The sequence below is a fragment of the Mesoplodon densirostris genome, chromosome 9 (genome assembly GCF_025265405.1).
Source record: "Mesoplodon densirostris isolate mMesDen1 chromosome 9, mMesDen1 primary haplotype, whole genome shotgun sequence".
In the NCBI taxonomy this organism is placed as follows: Eukaryota; Metazoa; Chordata; class Mammalia; order Artiodactyla; family Ziphiidae; genus Mesoplodon; species Mesoplodon densirostris.
In genome coordinates, this window is record NC_082669.1 from 6,700,196 (window position 1) to 6,719,436 (window position 19,241).

Here is a 19,241-nt window from a genome sequence, read left to right on the forward strand (position 1 = left end):
AAATACTGAGCTACCATTCAATCAAGCATACCCACTGCTGGGCCTATCGCCTGAGGGGATGAGAATCAAAAAAACACAGGCTGGGCTTCACTGGTGGCCCAGTGGTTGAGAGCCCACCTGCCAATGCAGGGGACACGCGTTCATGCCCCGGGTCGGGAAGATCCCACGTGCCGCAGAGCGGCTTGTCCCGTGAGCTAGGGCTGCTGGGCCTGCGCGTCCGGAGCCTGTGCTCTGCAATGGGAGGGTCCACCGCAGTGAGAGGCCCACGTACCGCATTAAAAAAAAAAAAAAAAAAACACAGGCTGGCAATCCTCCACTCCAGCAATATTTACCATAGCCAACACTTGGAAGCTACGAAAATGTCCATCAACAGAGGAATGCACAAAGAAGAAGTGGTCCATGTACACAATGGAATATGACTCCAATAAAAAAATATATAAATACAATTTATAAAACAAACATAAGTAAGGAGACATCAGCTTTGGGGGGCACATTCCACTCTAATATATAACCGAGGAACACCACTGCCCGGATGGTCTGTTTGCCTAGTTCCCAGGTTGGGAAAAGCAGAAATGCTGCCGCCCTCTGGCCGTTACCTGCAACAGCAACTTTAAGACCTGTGCTAAGGGTCACTTCATATGCAGCAGTACTGGTGGGCTGTAAATGAAACCTGCCCTCAAAACGTCTTGAGGGAGGTAATGGCCAAAATATTTCTAAATGTCACACACACTTCACGAAAACAATTTGAAGAGGTAAGCTGTACTCACAGTTGAAGAAAAGAAGGACATGCCAGAAAGCTCAATTTCAAGGGATTATGAGACGCATGCAAATCCAGCCACAAAGTGGTATATCGGCTCACACTAGTCAGAATAAACATAAGAATTAAACATAATAAGCAAAAAAACTACAAACAAAAAATGCTGAAGGTGTTGTGGAGAAGTGCATACCCTCAACTTTAAGCGGGACGTAACCTGGGAAGAGCCACTAATGAGAACAGACTGGAGGTGCCTCTACAAGGTAAACATTCCTCTACCATATGATCCAGCAGGCCCACTCCTGGGCCTATAACCTAAGAAGACAGAATTGGAAAGACACAGGCAGGCAAATGTGCATTGCCGCAGCATTACAATAGCCATGACGTGGAAGCAACCAAAAAGTCCATCAACAGATGAGTGGACAAAGGAGAACTGGTACATGTACAGACAGAATATTAGCCAAGGAAGAAAAGGACACAATGCCATTTGCAGCACCGTACATGAGTCTAGAGGTGATCACGTGACTTGTAGTAAGTCAGAAAGAGAAAGACACGTATCGTATGATATCACTTATAGGTGTTACCTAAAAATTGATACCAGTGAAGATATTTCCACAGAGAAGGGCAATCCCAGCTTCATTAAACAAACTTATGGTTCACCAACGGAAAGGTGTGAGGAGTGGATACATTACGAGATTGGGGTTAACAGACATATACAAACACAGGTGAAATATATAATCACCAAAGACCTACAGAATACCAAGAGAAGACTACTCAACATTCTGTCCTAACGTACATGGCAAAAGGATCCCAGGAAGAACAGACATATGTATATGTGTAAAAGAACCACATCTTGCACACCTGCAACAAGCCAAACATTGTAATCAAACATGCTGTGATAAAAAAATAAAAAAATTAAATTAAAAAAACGAACAAGAAGTAGTGAGACAAACTTAAGGGGCCTTCTCCTGGCACATTTCATTCTAAATTACAACCTAGAACACGACTTCCATTGAGGCTCTGCTGCCCTAGTAACCAGATTTGGTAAGGGAGAACCGCTGCCCCCTTGTGGCCGTTTCACACAACAGCACCTTTAATCCCAGCGCTAATGGTCAGTGGATATTCAAAATCATTGCAGGCCTGTAAATGACACCTGCCCTGAAAACAAATCCTGGGGTCATATATCGACCAAAAAATTCAAAAGACGTCCATATTTCAAAACGACACTTTCAAGAGGCATATTTTGTTCTGCATATTTGTTCTGCACATTAGGGTTCTGCTTTTTCTTTCTTTCTTTCTTTCTTTCTTTGTTAAAAAATGGGAATGGAAAAAGGCAACCCTCAGAATGGGAGAAAATATTTGCAAACGAATCCATGGACAAAGGTTTAATCTCCAATATATATAACAGCTCATGCAGCTTAATATGAAAAAAACAAACAACCCAATACAAAAATGGGCAGAAGATCTAAATAGACGTTTCTTCAAAGAAGACACAGAGATGGCCAAGACGCATATGAAAAGCTGCTCAACATCACTCATCATTAGAGAAATGCACATCAAAACTACAGTGAGGTATCACCTCACACCTGTTAGAATGGGCATCATCAGAAAATCTACAAACAACAAATGCTGGGGAGAGTGTGGACCAAAGGAACCCACTTCCACTATTGGTGGGAATGTCAATTGATACAGTCACTATGGAGAACAGCATGGAGGTTCCTTAAAAAACTAAAAATAGAATTACCATAGGATCCAGCAATCCCACTTCTGGGCATATACCCAGAGAAAACCATAAATCAAAAAGACACATTCACCACAATGTTCATTGCAGCACTATTTACAATAGCCAGGTAATGGAAGCAACCGAAATGCCCACAGACATTCGAACGGATAATGATGTGGTCCATATATAAAACGGAATATTACTCAGCCATAAAAAGGAACGAAACTGGGTCATCTGTGGAGACGTCGACGGATCTAGAGACTGTCATACAGAGTGAAGTAAGTCAGAAGGAGAAAAACAAATATTGTATATTCATGCATATATGGGGAACCTAGAAAAATGGTACAGATGACCCGGTTTGCAGGGCAGAAATAGAGACACAGAGGTAGAGAACAAACGTATGGACACCAAGAGGGGGGAAGCCATGGGTTGGTGGTGGTGGGATGAGTTGGGAGATTGGGATTGTCCTGTATACATGTATATGCATAAAATAGATAACTAATAATAATCCTGCTGAATAAAAAAATAAACTTAAATTTCAAAATTTTTAAAAATAAATAAAATTTTTAAATAAAACGGAAAAAAAGTTCTTCCCTTCACACAGATGTATTTATAGGAATGAATTATTTCCATGCTTATATCTATAAATACATAGAAGAGGAATAAAATCTAACTTGAACCAAAAAAGAAAAAAAAAAAAAAAACCAGAACCCACCAGTTATACACAGGAAAACCCTATCAGGGCACTTGCTCCAGCGGTAAACAATTCTGAAATTGGTCAGAGGTGGGGCATCATCTCCCATGCAGCCAGCAGCCCCCCACCCCCGCAAGGAGCGTCCTTATTGCAAAGCTGGGGGACCGTGCCGAGGCCTCTGTGAGTAAACGTGAGCCGAGCCCCAGGCCAGCTGCTGCTGAACTGTTCCCACCCTTCCCAGGTAAAACACCTGAATATGTACGAGGGCTTGAAAGCCTAGAGGAAAGGCCGTGGAGCCACAGCAGCGACAGCACGCAGGCCGACTTGGTGCCTGCAGGCCAGCCAGGATGGTCCTGGCCCCGGGCGCTCTTCTGGAAGCTTTCCATTTCCCTGCCTGAGATACTCCTCCTGTCCCGGCCCCCACTGCTTTTTTCCTTCCTCACCTCTGCCCGGGGAGAAATTCCAGCGGAAGGTATGGGTGACACATCCTCTTCTTTAGCAGGTGGCAGCCCGGCAACTCCTGCAGAAAGTCCAGCAGAGCCCCACTCACACCGGGCCACCCACAGAGCCGTGGCCCCTCACTCCCTCCCACCAGCACAGCCCCGAGACTGCTGACGGGGCAGAGAATATGGCGTCAGGCACAGCTGCAGGGGCTCTTGCTGCCTGGAGCAGTGTTTATATGGACCTCAACCCAGGCACACCTGGGGAGGGCTGGCCGGCAGGGTCAGGCTGCCCAGGTCAGCCCATCCTCACCCCTCAGGGACTCACATTGCAGAAAATGGACCTCGCTGAACCGGCCAGGTCCAAGGAACAGGTGTGGGCTCCTGAGAGTCTGGATAGACAAGGGGCTGCAGCTCCGGCTTGTTTTCTAATCCTTTTATCTGGCCCATGAGTGGGAGACAACTTCAAGAAGACCCTCTCCTAATGAGAGGAACCCAGGAGTCAGGGAGAGGAGCGGTGATGGGTGGAGACAGAGGCCTGGTGCCCCGGCTGCGCTGGAAGCCTCTGGAAGACCAGGCAGAGGGAGGCCGCACAGAGTGATGCCCAGGGTCACAGACCTGTCGGAGCTGCTGTTTGTTCGTTCAAGTCCTGCTCTGAGGTGCTCTGTGTCAGCTCTGAGTGACAGGTGATCTGGGCTGCTCTGCAATGAGGGCTACGTGCACGGTACCTGTGTGCCCAGCCCTGCCGGGGTACCTGCCCAGGGGAGCTCCGTATCCTGGGAGGGGCCTGACCACGAGAGCGCCATGGGCTGCTGGGGAGGGGGGGCCTGCCCAGGTGAGCTCCGTATCCTGGGATTGCCCTGACCACGAGAGCCCCGTGGGCTGCTGGGGACCTGGTAAACGATGTCGGGACAGTCAGTGAAGCCACCGAGGATATACATCCGGTAGTTCCTAATTCCTACACCCTGCTGGTCATTCTACCATCCACCAGGACACGGTATTCTGTATTAGACTTCAGTGATGCCTTCTTCTGTATTCCATTGGTCCCCGAAAGGCTCTGCTGCCCTAGTAACCAGATTAGGGAATGGAGAAATGCTGCCGCCTTGTGGCCGTTTCCCACAACAGCAGCTTTAAACCCAGTGCTCATGGTCACTAAATATTCACACTCACTGCAGCCTGTAAATGGCACCTGCCCTGAAAAACAATCCTGGGGTCGAAAATGGACCCAAAACTTCTAAAGAGGGCAACCGTGCAAGAAGACAATTTCAAGAGGTTAATTGTACTCTCCGTTTTTTTCTGTTTTTCTGTACCAGAAGTTGAAAACGGCCCCTCCGCCACGCCCCGGTCCCCGAGGCCTCCGTTGCCCTGCCTGGGCGGGCGGCGGGGCGCTGCCGGGCCGGGCTGGCCGCGGGGATGGCGGTAAGGCGCAAGGACAAGCGAAGCTGGGCCTCAAGAGGCAGCCCGCGGTTCCCGTCCCGTCTACGGCCATACCACCCTGAACGCGCCCGATCTCGTCTGATCTCGGAAGCTAAGCAGGGTCGGGCCTGGTTAGTACTTGGCTGGGAGACCGCCTGGGAATACCGGGTGCTGTAGGCTTTTGGCCTCCCGCTGCTGCGGCTCCGCCTTCTCCTTTAGTCGCCCGCGGCGGGGGCCGCCAGCTCCGCCCCCCGCCGGGCACCGCTGCAGGCCCCACCTCCTCCCTCCCCCCCCCCACCACAGCGCGCCAGAGGGGCCGCTCCATGCGGCCCGAAGGCGGCCTTGGAAGGCAGCGGCACACCTGAAGCTCCGGGGGTGTCTGGCCCGGACCCAGACTCCGCCGCGGGCCCGGGGGGCGGGTTGCACCGCCCCCCAACCACCACCACAGCGCGCCAGAGGAGCCGCTGCATGCGGCCCGAAGGCGGCCCTGGAAGGCAGCGGCACACCTGAAGCTCCGGGGGTGGCTGGCCCGGACCCAGACTCCGCCGCGGGCCCGGGGGCCGTCCGTGCGGCCCGCGAGCCCCTCCACGTGCACCTGGCCGGCCCCACCGGCGCCCAGCCCCGGCGCCGCCACCTGTCCGCCGGTGTGGCTCTCTGCAGCTCTCTCCGGATAAAGGTCTGGATGGGAAAGAGGGGCAGTGATTCAGCCTATTGCTCTTAGTGCCCCTCCCCCACACTCAGAAGCCCTTTGTGACAAGGCCACAGCTCTGTGATGCAGGCCTGGGGTTCTGCCATCAAGTGAACTCCCAGAGCTCTGTTGCCTGAGGGCGGCAATGCAGTTCAGAAGACGGAGAATCTCTTTTCTTTGAAAAACACTGTTGCTATCTGGCTGAGATCCAGCCCAACTTCCTGGGTGATTGATATCATCCTTGGCTTCCTGTGTGGACTGGGGCTCTTCCTCATGTTACTCCCCTGCTTCCAGAGTAATCCATTCTTAGCACCACCTAGGAAACCTAGAAACATCAGGAAGCATCAAGTAGAGCTGAAGGGGAGGAGCAGGAGTAGGAAGAAAAGGAGATCTTTGAAAGCTTGCAGAGATTGCCTGGAAGAACTGGAGGGGACTCACAACCTGGCTTCACCTCTGCGGAGCTGCCTGGGGAGGCTTCCTGGCAAGGGCAACTTTCATCAGCTCTCATGTCAAGACCCTCCTGGTGAGATGTGCAAAGCAGTGCCTGCTGGAGCCTGTGGAGGATACTGCTTGAAGGCTTGGGAACCCTGCAGGAACACCTCCTGTAGGGTTTCCTTCCTGGTTCAAGACACTCGAGAGGTGCTGGAAGCACATATTACAAGGTTTTGGGTAAAGCACGGGCGGACCCTACCCCTCAAGGTCCTCAAGCCCATCAATCTCTTGAAGTCGACAAAGTTCCAACCCTCCACCATCCTGCGGTTAGCCTCGTCCCCTTCAGCCACCTGTGTATCTGGGCCCCACTCAACAGTCACGTTTGCTGAGTTCCTGGAGAAACCTCCTCAGGCTCATTCAGGAGAGAAGGTGAGAACAGAAGAGTCCGTTCCTGCCCTGACGAGGCCTCTCCTTGTCCCCTCCACTGTGTGTAAGGAAATCCAGAGTGCCCTGGGAGCGATTCCACCTGGTGACTACCATGGGCCCTCAAAGGCTTCTCTGACTGCACAGCAGGGAAGGCCACCTTCTCAGTCCCTCACGCTCAGCCTTGTGGGCAGAACCTGGAAGAGTGAGACTGTGGAATGGGTCAAGAGGGACAGCCTAGAGCCAGGTCCAAGTTCAGCAATGGTCAGGAACGAGCCAAGAGAGGAGAGTGGTGGTCAGGCCTCAGGAGACCCCTGCCATAGGGTAACAGTGATGGAGGTGAACTTAGGATCCCAATCTTTGAGAGGTGAAGAGGCCAGGGAGGCTGTGGAGGCCAAGGAGTCTCCTGCTCTTCAACCACAGTCTAGTGTTATCTTGGAAACCAAAGTGTTGACAAAATCCCAAACCACAAATGTACCTATGAGGAGTTTAGAGGTGCCAGGGGCCAGGAAAAGTTTCCTACTACCTAGAATGTCTGTTTTCCAACATCTAGGTGAGCCATGCCTTAACATGGAGGTTGCTAGTGAGTTTAACTCCAAAGTAAAGGTACAGTCAGACAACCAGCTTCAGGACTTTCCCAAACACAGGTTCCTTGCTGCAGACAACTTGGCTTCTCAGGTGCCTCAGTGCCATCCCCAGAGAGTCCCCACCAGAGACACGTTAGCTTCCCAGGAGCCAAGTGGCCTTATGGAAGGCCAAAGGAGCAACCTAGGGCAGCAGGAGCCCCAAACTTCAAAACTCCAAGACTCATGGAAGAGCCAGAGCAAGATGATTGCCCCTACTTACAAAAGAGAGGGCCGTAGGAGGCATAAACCGGGAGAGCATGAAGAGAGGTTTAAAGAATGAGGGACCCCTCAAGCTGGAAGTACGAGCCGCCCTGCCCAGGTCAGGGGAATAACAGACTCTATTGGGAGCAGATGTCTCCAGCTCATGCCAGAGAAGAAATGTAGCCCTCCAGAGAGCCTCTTCAGAAAAAGGATGAGGCTATTTTTAAAGTGGATTTTCCCCAATAAAAAAGTCAATGGTCGAGATGCTCTGCAAAGAAAAAAAAAAAGCCCATATCAGCCACTGCCCGGAGTCACGGATCAGTCCAAAGCAGATCAACCTTGAAGAGTGAGACTGCTGAGGGTCAGGCACTCATGCCCGCTGTTGGACAGATCGTAGAAGAAACAAGAGCGATTCACCATGGACTTCACGCCACAAAGTTAAATGAACACAGACTGGAATGCCAAGTCCCAGTGTGTGGGGGTTTCTGCTGCCATAGGCTTACCTCCTACCCAGAGCAAGGGAGAATGATGGGTTCTACAGCCTGCAGTCATAAAGCCACCTCCAAGGGCCAGAGTTGTTCTGTCAGGGAAAGGGAAGTCAGACACCAACAGAGTTTGAACAGTGTAAGGTTCGACGATGAGCAGCTGGGCCTAAGGTGCCTCCCATCCTTGCCCCCCAGGAAGAGTGTGTTTCCAGTTAGTACCTGCCAGTATGGGCCAAGGATTCCAGGTGCCCCAGCCCGCCATAAGCACTGTCCAAGGCATTGTCATCTTTGGGGAGGTGTCTTGCCTGGTCGACAGTAAAATCCTTCTTTAGTCTTCCCTTTAGTAGGAAAACATGTCTCCAAGTAAAATTTCAGTCCATGTAGAGAAAATGATTTTCTCATTAGCACATCCAAGATATTTAATGTTCCCCAGTACATATATATATTTTTTTTTTCTAATAAAAGCATAGTGTAATGGCAAAAAAAGAAATTTAAAACGGCATGGAAAACTGCTGAACATTAGGAATAATTAAAGATATGCAAATCCAAATTACAAAAACCTATCCACTCACACCAGTCAGAATGGCCATCAGCAAGAATTCTGCAAAAAGTAAATGCTGAAGGGGTTTTAGAGAAATGCCTACCCTTGGTCCAAAGTGGGACATGGTAAGAGCCAGTAGTGAAAACAAAAATGAGGTGCCTTGTAAAGGTAAATACTGAGCTACCATTCAATCAAGCATACCCACTGCTGGGCCTATCGCCTGAGGGGATGAGAATCAAAAAAACACAGGCTGGGCTTCACTGGTGGCCCAGTGGTTGAGAGCCCACCTGCCAATGCAGGGGACACGCGTTCATGCCCCGGGTCGGGAAGATCCCACGTGCCGCAGAGCGGCTTGTCCCGTGAGCTAGGGCTGCTGGGCCTGCGCGTCCGGAGCCTGTGCTCTGCAATGGGAGGGTCCACCGCAGTGAGAGGCCCACGTACCGCATTAAAAAAAAAAAAAAAAAAACACAGGCTGGCAATCCTCCACTCCAGCAATATTTACCATAGCCAACACTTGGAAGCTACGAAAATGTCCATCAACAGAGGAATGCACAAAGAAGAAGTGGTCCATGTACACAATGGAATATGACTCCAATAAAAAAATATATAAATACAATTTATAAAACAAACATAAGTAAGGAGACATCAGCTTTGGGGGGCACATTCCACTCTAATATATAACCGAGGAACACCACTGCCCGGATGGTCTGTTTGCCTAGTTCCCAGGTTGGGAAAAGCAGAAATGCTGCCGCCCTCTGGCCGTTACCTGCAACAGCAACTTTAAGACCTGTGCTAAGGGTCACTTCATATGCAGCAGTACTGGTGGGCTGTAAATGAAACCTGCCCTCAAAACGTCTTGAGGGAGGTAATGGCCAAAATATTTCTAAATGTCACACACACTTCACGAAAACAATTTGAAGAGGTAAGCTGTACTCACAGTTGAAGAAAAGAAGGACATGCCAGAAAGCTCAATTTCAAGGGATTATGAGACGCATGCAAATCCAGCCACAAAGTGGTATATCGGCTCACACTAGTCAGAATAAACATAAGAATTAAACATAATAAGCAAAAAAACTACAAACAAAAAATGCTGAAGGTGTTGTGGAGAAGTGCATACCCTCAACTTTAAGCGGGACGTAACCTGGGAAGAGCCACTAATGAGAACAGACTGGAGGTGCCTCTACAAGGTAAACATTCCTCTACCATATGATCCAGCAGGCCCACTCCTGGGCCTATAACCTAAGAAGACAGAATTGGAAAGACACAGGCAGGCAAATGTGCATTGCCGCAGCATTACAATAGCCATGACGTGGAAGCAACCAAAAAGTCCATCAACAGATGAGTGGACAAAGGAGAACTGGTACATGTACAGACAGAATATTAGCCAAGGAAGAAAAGGACACAATGCCATTTGCAGCACCGTACATGAGTCTAGAGGTGATCACGTGACTTGTAGTAAGTCAGAAAGAGAAAGACACGTATCGTATGATATCACTTATAGGTGTTACCTAAAAATTGATACCAGTGAAGATATTTCCACAGAGAAGGGCAATCCCAGCTTCATTAAACAAACTTATGGTTCACCAACGGAAAGGTGTGAGGAGTGGATACATTACGAGATTGGGGTTAACAGACATATACAAACACAGGTGAAATATATAATCACCAAAGACCTACAGAATACCAAGAGAAGACTACTCAACATTCTGTCCTAACGTACATGGCAAAAGGATCCCAGGAAGAACAGACATATGTATATGTGTAAAAGAACCACATCTTGCACACCTGCAACAAGCCAAACATTGTAATCAAACATGCTGTGATAAAAAAATAAAAAAATTAAATTAAAAAAACGAACAAGAAGTAGTGAGACAAACTTAAGGGGCCTTCTCCTGGCACATTTCATTCTAAATTACAACCTAGAACACGACTTCCATTGAGGCTCTGCTGCCCTAGTAACCAGATTTGGTAAGGGAGAACCGCTGCCCCCTTGTGGCCGTTTCACACAACAGCACCTTTAATCCCAGCGCTAATGGTCAGTGGATATTCAAAATCATTGCAGGCCTGTAAATGACACCTGCCCTGAAAACAAATCCTGGGGTCATATATCGACCAAAAAATTCAAAAGACGTCCATATTTCAAAACGACACTTTCAAGAGGCATATTTTGTTCTGCATATTTGTTCTGCACATTAGGGTTCTGCTTTTTCTTTCTTTCTTTCTTTCTTTCTTTGTTAAAAAATGGGAATGGAAAAAGGCAACCCTCAGAATGGGAGAAAATATTTGCAAACGAATCCATGGACAAAGGTTTAATCTCCAATATATATAACAGCTCATGCAGCTTAATATGAAAAAAACAAACAACCCAATACAAAAATGGGCAGAAGATCTAAATAGACGTTTCTTCAAAGAAGACACAGAGATGGCCAAGACGCATATGAAAAGCTGCTCAACATCACTCATCATTAGAGAAATGCACATCAAAACTACAGTGAGGTATCACCTCACACCTGTTAGAATGGGCATCATCAGAAAATCTACAAACAACAAATGCTGGGGAGAGTGTGGACCAAAGGAACCCACTTCCACTATTGGTGGGAATGTCAATTGATACAGTCACTATGGAGAACAGCATGGAGGTTCCTTAAAAAACTAAAAATAGAATTACCATAGGATCCAGCAATCCCACTTCTGGGCATATACCCAGAGAAAACCATAAATCAAAAAGACACATTCACCACAATGTTCATTGCAGCACTATTTACAATAGCCAGGTAATGGAAGCAACCGAAATGCCCACAGACATTCGAACGGATAATGATGTGGTCCATATATAAAACGGAATATTACTCAGCCATAAAAAGGAACGAAACTGGGTCATCTGTGGAGACGTCGACGGATCTAGAGACTGTCATACAGAGTGAAGTAAGTCAGAAGGAGAAAAACAAATATTGTATATTCATGCATATATGGGGAACCTAGAAAAATGGTACAGATGACCCGGTTTGCAGGGCAGAAATAGAGACACAGAGGTAGAGAACAAACGTATGGACACCAAGAGGGGGGAAGCCATGGGTTGGTGGTGGTGGGATGAGTTGGGAGATTGGGATTGTCCTGTATACATGTATATGCATAAAATAGATAACTAATAATAATCCTGCTGAATAAAAAAATAAACTTAAATTTCAAAATTTTTAAAAATAAATAAAATTTTTAAATAAAACGGAAAAAAAGTTCTTCCCTTCACACAGATGTATTTATAGGAATGAATTATTTCCATGCTTATATCTATAAATACATAGAAGAGGAATAAAATCTAACTTGAACCAAAAAAGAAAAAAAAAAAAAAAACCAGAACCCACCAGTTATACACAGGAAAACCCTATCAGGGCACTTGCTCCAGCGGTAAACAATTCTGAAATTGGTCAGAGGTGGGGCATCATCTCCCATGCAGCCAGCAGCCCCCCACCCCCGCAAGGAGCGTCCTTATTGCAAAGCTGGGGGACCGTGCCGAGGCCTCTGTGAGTAAACGTGAGCCGAGCCCCAGGCCAGCTGCTGCTGAACTGTTCCCACCCTTCCCAGGTAAAACACCTGAATATGTACGAGGGCTTGAAAGCCTAGAGGAAAGGCCGTGGAGCCACAGCAGCGACAGCACGCAGGCCGACTTGGTGCCTGCAGGCCAGCCAGGATGGTCCTGGCCCCGGGCGCTCTTCTGGAAGCTTTCCATTTCCCTGCCTGAGATACTCCTCCTGTCCCGGCCCCCACTGCTTTTTTCCTTCCTCACCTCTGCCCGGGGAGAAATTCCAGCGGAAGGTATGGGTGACACATCCTCTTCTTTAGCAGGTGGCAGCCCGGCAACTCCTGCAGAAAGTCCAGCAGAGCCCCACTCACACCGGGCCACCCACAGAGCCGTGGCCCCTCACTCCCTCCCACCAGCACAGCCCCGAGACTGCTGACGGGGCAGAGAATATGGCGTCAGGCACAGCTGCAGGGGCTCTTGCTGCCTGGAGCAGTGTTTATATGGACCTCAACCCAGGCACACCTGGGGAGGGCTGGCCGGCAGGGTCAGGCTGCCCAGGTCAGCCCATCCTCACCCCTCAGGGACTCACATTGCAGAAAATGGACCTCGCTGAACCGGCCAGGTCCAAGGAACAGGTGTGGGCTCCTGAGAGTCTGGATAGACAAGGGGCTGCAGCTCCGGCTTGTTTTCTAATCCTTTTATCTGGCCCATGAGTGGGAGACAACTTCAAGAAGACCCTCTCCTAATGAGAGGAACCCAGGAGTCAGGGAGAGGAGCGGTGATGGGTGGAGACAGAGGCCTGGTGCCCCGGCTGCGCTGGAAGCCTCTGGAAGACCAGGCAGAGGGAGGCCGCACAGAGTGATGCCCAGGGTCACAGACCTGTCGGAGCTGCTGTTTGTTCGTTCAAGTCCTGCTCTGAGGTGCTCTGTGTCAGCTCTGAGTGACAGGTGATCTGGGCTGCTCTGCAATGAGGGCTACGTGCACGGTACCTGTGTGCCCAGCCCTGCCGGGGTACCTGCCCAGGGGAGCTCCGTATCCTGGGAGGGGCCTGACCACGAGAGCGCCATGGGCTGCTGGGGAGGGGGGGCCTGCCCAGGTGAGCTCCGTATCCTGGGATTGCCCTGACCACGAGAGCCCCGTGGGCTGCTGGGGACCTGGTAAACGATGTCGGGACAGTCAGTGAAGCCACCGAGGATATACATCCGGTAGTTCCTAATTCCTACACCCTGCTGGTCATTCTACCATCCACCAGGACACGGTATTCTGTATTAGACTTCAGTGATGCCTTCTTCTGTATTCCATTGGTCCCCGAAAGGCTCTGCTGCCCTAGTAACCAGATTAGGGAATGGAGAAATGCTGCCGCCTTGTGGCCGTTTCCCACAACAGCAGCTTTAAACCCAGTGCTCATGGTCACTAAATATTCACACTCACTGCAGCCTGTAAATGGCACCTGCCCTGAAAAACAATCCTGGGGTCGAAAATGGACCCAAAACTTCTAAAGAGGGCAACCGTGCAAGAAGACAATTTCAAGAGGTTAATTGTACTCTCCGTTTTTTTCTGTTTTTCTGTACCAGAAGTTGAAAACGGCCCCTCCGCCACGCCCCGGTCCCCGAGGCCTCCGTTGCCCTGCCTGGGCGGGCGGCGGGGCGCTGCCGGGCCGGGCTGGCCGCGGGGATGGCGGTAAGGCGCAAGGACAAGCGAAGCTGGGCCTCAAGAGGCAGCCCGCGGTTCCCGTCCCGTCTACGGCCATACCACCCTGAACGCGCCCGATCTCGTCTGATCTCGGAAGCTAAGCAGGGTCGGGCCTGGTTAGTACTTGGCTGGGAGACCGCCTGGGAATACCGGGTGCTGTAGGCTTTTGGCCTCCCGCTGCTGCGGCTCCGCCTTCTCCTTTAGTCGCCCGCGGCGGGGGCCGCCAGCTCCGCCCCCCGCCGGGCACCGCTGCAGGCCCCACCTCCTCCCTCCCCCCCCCCACCACAGCGCGCCAGAGGGGCCGCTCCATGCGGCCCGAAGGCGGCCTTGGAAGGCAGCGGCACACCTGAAGCTCCGGGGGTGTCTGGCCCGGACCCAGACTCCGCCGCGGGCCCGGGGGGCGGGTTGCACCGCCCCCCAACCACCACCACAGCGCGCCAGAGGAGCCGCTGCATGCGGCCCGAAGGCGGCCCTGGAAGGCAGCGGCACACCTGAAGCTCCGGGGGTGGCTGGCCCGGACCCAGACTCCGCCGCGGGCCCGGGGGCCGTCCGTGCGGCCCGCGAGCCCCTCCACATGCACCTGGCCGGCCCCACCGGCGCCCAGCCCCGGCGCCGCCACCTGTCCGCCGGTGTGGCTCTCTGCAGCTCTCTCCGGATAAAGGTCTGGATGGGAAAGAGGGGCAGTGATTCAGCCTATTGCTCTTAGTGCCCCTCCCCCACACTCAGAAGCCCTTTGTGACAAGGCCACAGCTCTGTGATGCAGGCCTGGGGTTCTGCCATCAAGTGAACTCCCAGAGCTCTGTTGCCTGAGGGCGGCAATGCAGTTCAGAAGACGGAGAATCTCTTTTCTTTGAAAAACACTGTTGCTATCTGGCTGAGATCCAGCCCAACTTCCTGGGTGATTGATATCATCCTTGGCTTCCTGTGTGGACTGGGGCTCTTCCTCATGTTACTCCCCTGCTTCCAGAGTAATCCATTCTTAGCACCACCTAGGAAACCTAGAAACATCAGGAAGCATCAAGTAGAGCTGAAGGGGAGGAGCAGGAGTAGGAAGAAAAGGAGATCTTTGAAAGCTTGCAGAGATTGCCTGGAAGAACTGGAGGGGACTCACAACCTGGCTTCACCTCTGCGGAGCTGCCTGGGGAGGCTTCCTGGCAAGGGCAACTTTCATCAGCTCTCATGTCAAGACCCTCCTGGTGAGATGTGCAAAGCAGTGCCTGCTGGAGCCTGTGGAGGATACTGCTTGAAGGCTTGGGAACCCTGCAGGAACACCTCCTGTAGGGTTTCCTTCCTGGTTCAAGACACTCGAGAGGTGCTGGAAGCACATATTACAAGGTTTTGGGTAAAGCACGGGCGGACCCTACCCCTCAAGGTCCTCAAGCCCATCAATCTCTTGAAGTCGACAAAGTTCCAACCCTCCACCATCCTGCGGTTAGCCTCGTCCCCTTCAGCCACCTGTGTATCTGGGCCCCACTCAACAGTCACGTTTGCTGAGTTCCTGGAGAAACCTCCTCAGGCTCATTCAGGAGAGAAGGTGAGAACAGAAGAGTCCGTTCCTGCCCTGACGAGGCCTCTCCTTGTCCCCTCCACTGTGTGTAAGGAAATCCAGAGTGCCCTGGGAGCGATTCCACCTGGTGACTACCATGGGCCCTCAAAGGCTTCTCTGACTGCACAGCAGGGAAGGCCACCTTCTCAGTCCCTCACGCTCAGCCTTGTGGGCAGAACCTGGAAGAGTGAGACTGTGGAATGGGTCAAGAGGGACAGCCTAGAGCCAGGTCCAAGTTCAGCAATGGTCAGGAACGAGCCAAGAGAGGAGAGTGGTGGTCAGGCCTCAGGAGACCCCTGCCATAGGGTAACAGTGATGGAGGTGAACTTAGGATCCCAATCTTTGAGAGGTGAAGAGGCCAGGGAGGCTGTGGAGGCCAAGGAGTCTCCTGCTCTTCAACCACAGTCTAGTGTTATCTTGGAAACCAAAGTGTTGACAAAATCCCAAACCACAAATGTACCTATGAGGAGTTTAGAGGTGCCAGGGGCCAGGAAAAGTTTCCTACTACCTAGAATGTCTGTTTTCCAACATCTAGGTGAGCCATGCCTTAACATGGAGGTTGCTAGTGAGTTTAACTCCAAAGTAAAGGTACAGTCAGACAACCAGCTTCAGGACTTTCCCAAACACAGGTTCCTTGCTGCAGACAACTTGGCTTCTCAGGTGCCTCAGTGCCATCCCCAGAGAGTCCCCACCAGAGACACGTTAGCTTCCCAGGAGCCAAGTGGCCTTATGGAAGGCCAAAGGAGCAACCTAGGGCAGCAGGAGCCCCAAACTTCAAAACTCCAAGACTCATGGAAGAGCCAGAGCAAGATGATTGCCCCTACTTACAAAAGAGAGGGCCGTAGGAGGCATAAACCGGGAGAGCATGAAGAGAGGTTTAAAGAATGAGGGACCCCTCAAGCTGGAAGTACGAGCCGCCCTGCCCAGGTCAGGGGAATAACAGACTCTATTGGGAGCAGATGTCTCCAGCTCATGCCAGAGAAGAAATGTAGCCCTCCAGAGAGCCTCTTCAGAAAAAGGATGAGGCTATTTTTAAAGTGGATTTTCCCCAATAAAAAAGTCAATGGTCGAGATGCTCTGCAAAGAAAAAAAAAAAGCCCATATCAGCCACTGCCCGGAGTCACGGATCAGTCCAAAGCAGATCAACCTTGAAGAGTGAGACTGCTGAGGGTCAGGCACTCATGCCCGCTGTTGGACAGATCGTAGAAGAAACAAGAGCGATTCACCATGGACTTCACGCCACAAAGTTAAATGAACACAGACTGGAATGCCAAGTCCCAGTGTGTGGGGGTTTCTGCTGCCATAGGCTTACCTCCTACCCAGAGCAAGGGAGAATGATGGGTTCTACAGCCTGCAGTCATAAAGCCACCTCCAAGGGCCAGAGTTGTTCTGTCAGGGAAAGGGAAGTCAGACACCAACAGAGTTTGAACAGTGTAAGGTTCGACGATGAGCAGCTGGGCCTAAGGTGCCTCCCATCCTTGCCCCCCAGGAAGAGTGTGTTTCCAGTTAGTACCTGCCAGTATGGGCCAAGGATTCCAGGTGCCCCAGCCCGCCATAAGCACTGTCCAAGGCATTGTCATCTTTGGGGAGGTGTCTTGCCTGGTCGACAGTAAAATCCTTCTTTAGTCTTCCCTTTAGTAGGAAAACATGTCTCCAAGTAAAAATTCCGTCCATGTAGAGAAAATGATTTTCTCATTAGCACATCCAAGATATTTAATGTTCCCCAGTACATATATATATATATTTTTTCTAATAAAAGCATAGTGTAATGGCAAAAAAAGAAATTTAAAACGGCATGGAAAACTGCTGAACATTAGGAATAATTAAAGATATGCAAATCCAAATTACAAAAACCTATCCACTCACACCAGTCAGAATGGCCATCAGCAAGAATTCTGCAAAAAGTAAATGCTGAAGGGGTTTTAGAGAAATGCCTACCCTTGGTCCAAAGTGGGACATGGTAAGAGCCAGTAGTGAAAACAAAAATGAGGTGCCTTGTAAAGGTAAATACTGAGCTACCATTCAATCAAGCATACCCACTGCTGGGCCTATCGCCTGAGGGGATGAGAATCAAAAAAACACAGGCTGGGCTTCACTGGTGGCCCAGTGGTTGAGAGCCCACCTGCCAATGCAGGGGACACGCGTTCATGCCCCGGGTCGGGAAGATCCCACGTGCCGCAGAGCGGCTTGTCCCGTGAGCTAGGGCTGCTGGGCCTGCGCGTCCGGAGCCTGTGCTCTGCAATGGGAGGGTCCACCGCAGTGAGAGGCCCACGTACCGCATTAAAAAAAAAAAAAAAAAAACACAGGCTGGCAATCCTCCACTCCAGCAATATTTACCATAGCCAACACTTGGAAGCTACGAAAATGTCCATCAACAGAGGAATGCACAAAGAAGAAGTGGTCCATGTACACAATGGAATATGACTCCAATAAAAAAATATATAAATACAATTTATAAAACAAACATAAGTAAGGAGACATCAGCTTTGGGGGGCACATTCCACTCTAATATATAACCGAGGAACACCACTGCCCGGATGGTCTGTTTGCCTAGTTCCCAGGTTGGGAAAAGCAGAAATGCTGCCGCCCTCTGGCCGTTACCTGCAACAGCAACTTTAAGACCTGTGCTAAGGGTCACTTCATATGCAGCAGTACTGGTGGGCTGTAAATGAAACCTGCCCTCAAAACGTCTTGAGGGAGGTAATGGCCAAAATATTTCTAAATGTCACACACACTTCACGAAAACAATTTGAAGAGGTAAGCTGTACTCACAGTTGAAGAAAAGAAGGACATGCCAGAAAGCTCAATTTCAAGGGATTATGAGACGCATGCAAATCCAGCCACAAAGTGGTATATCGGCTCACACTAGTCAGAATAAACATAAGAATTAAACATAATAAGCAAAAAAACTACAAACAAAAAATGCTGAAGGTGTTGTGGAGAAGTGCATACCCTCAACTTTAAGCGGGACGTAACCTGGGAAGAGCCACTAATGAGAACAGACTGGAGGTGCCTCTACAAGGTAAACATTCCTCTACCATATGATCCAGCAGGCCCACTCCTGGGCCTATAACCTAAGAAGACAGAATTGGAAAGACACAGGCAGGCAAATGTGCATTGCCGCAGCATTACAATAGCCATGACGTGGAAGCAACCAAAAAGTCCATCAACAGATGAGTGGACAAAGGAGAACTGGTACATGTACAGACAGAATATTAGCCAAGGAAGAAAAGGACACAATGCCATTTGCAGCACCGTACATGAGTCTAGAGGTGATCACGTGACTTGTAGTAAGTCAGAAAGAGAAAGACACGTATCGTATGATATCACTTATAGGTGTTACCTAAAAATTGATACCAGTGAAGATATTTCCACAGAGAAGGGCAATCCCAGCTTCATTAAACAAACTTATGGTTCACCAACGGAAAGGTGTGAGGAGTGGATACATTACGAGATTGGGGTTAACAGACATATACAAACACAGGTGAAATATATAATCACCAAAGACCTACAGAATACCAAGAGAAGACTACTCAACATTCTGTCCTAACGTACATGGCAAAAGGATCCCAGGAAGAACAGACATATGTATATGTGTAAAAGAACCACATCTTGCACACCTGCAACAAGCCAAACATTGTAATCAAACATGCTGTGATAAAAAAATAAAAAAATTAAATTAAAAAAACGAACAAGAAGTAGTGAGACAAACTTAAGGGGCCTTCTCCTGGCACATTTCATTCTAAATTACAACCTAGAACACGACTTCCATTGAGGCTCTGCTGCCCTAGTAACCAGATTTGGTAAGGGAGAACCGCTGCCCCCTTGTGGCCGTTTCACACAACAGCACCTTTAATCCCAGCGCTAATGGTCAGTGGATATTCAAAATCATTGCAGGCCTGTAAATGACACCTGCCCTGAAAACAAATCCTGGGGTCATATATCGACCAAAAAATTCAAAAGACGTCCATATTTCAAAACGACACTTTCAAGAGGCATATTTTGTTCTGCATATTTGTTCTGCACATTAGGGTTCTGCTTTTTCTTTCTTTCTTTCTTT

At 49.8% G+C, this 19,241-nt stretch overlaps 2 non-coding genes across 2 annotated transcripts; both read left to right on the forward strand.

The window, feature by feature from the left end:
* The first annotated feature begins 5,088 nt into the window (after positions 1-5,088).
* LOC132496599 (5S ribosomal RNA) lies at positions 5,089-5,207 on the forward strand. Its single transcript, XR_009533494.1, has one exon. It is a non-coding gene; the product is annotated as a 5S ribosomal RNA (ribosomal RNA).
* An 8,474-nt stretch (positions 5,208-13,681) lies between these two features.
* On the forward strand, positions 13,682-13,800 carry LOC132496600 (5S ribosomal RNA). Its single transcript, XR_009533495.1, has one exon. It is a non-coding gene; the product is annotated as a 5S ribosomal RNA (ribosomal RNA).
* The last annotated feature ends 5,441 nt before the right edge of the window (positions 13,801-19,241 follow it).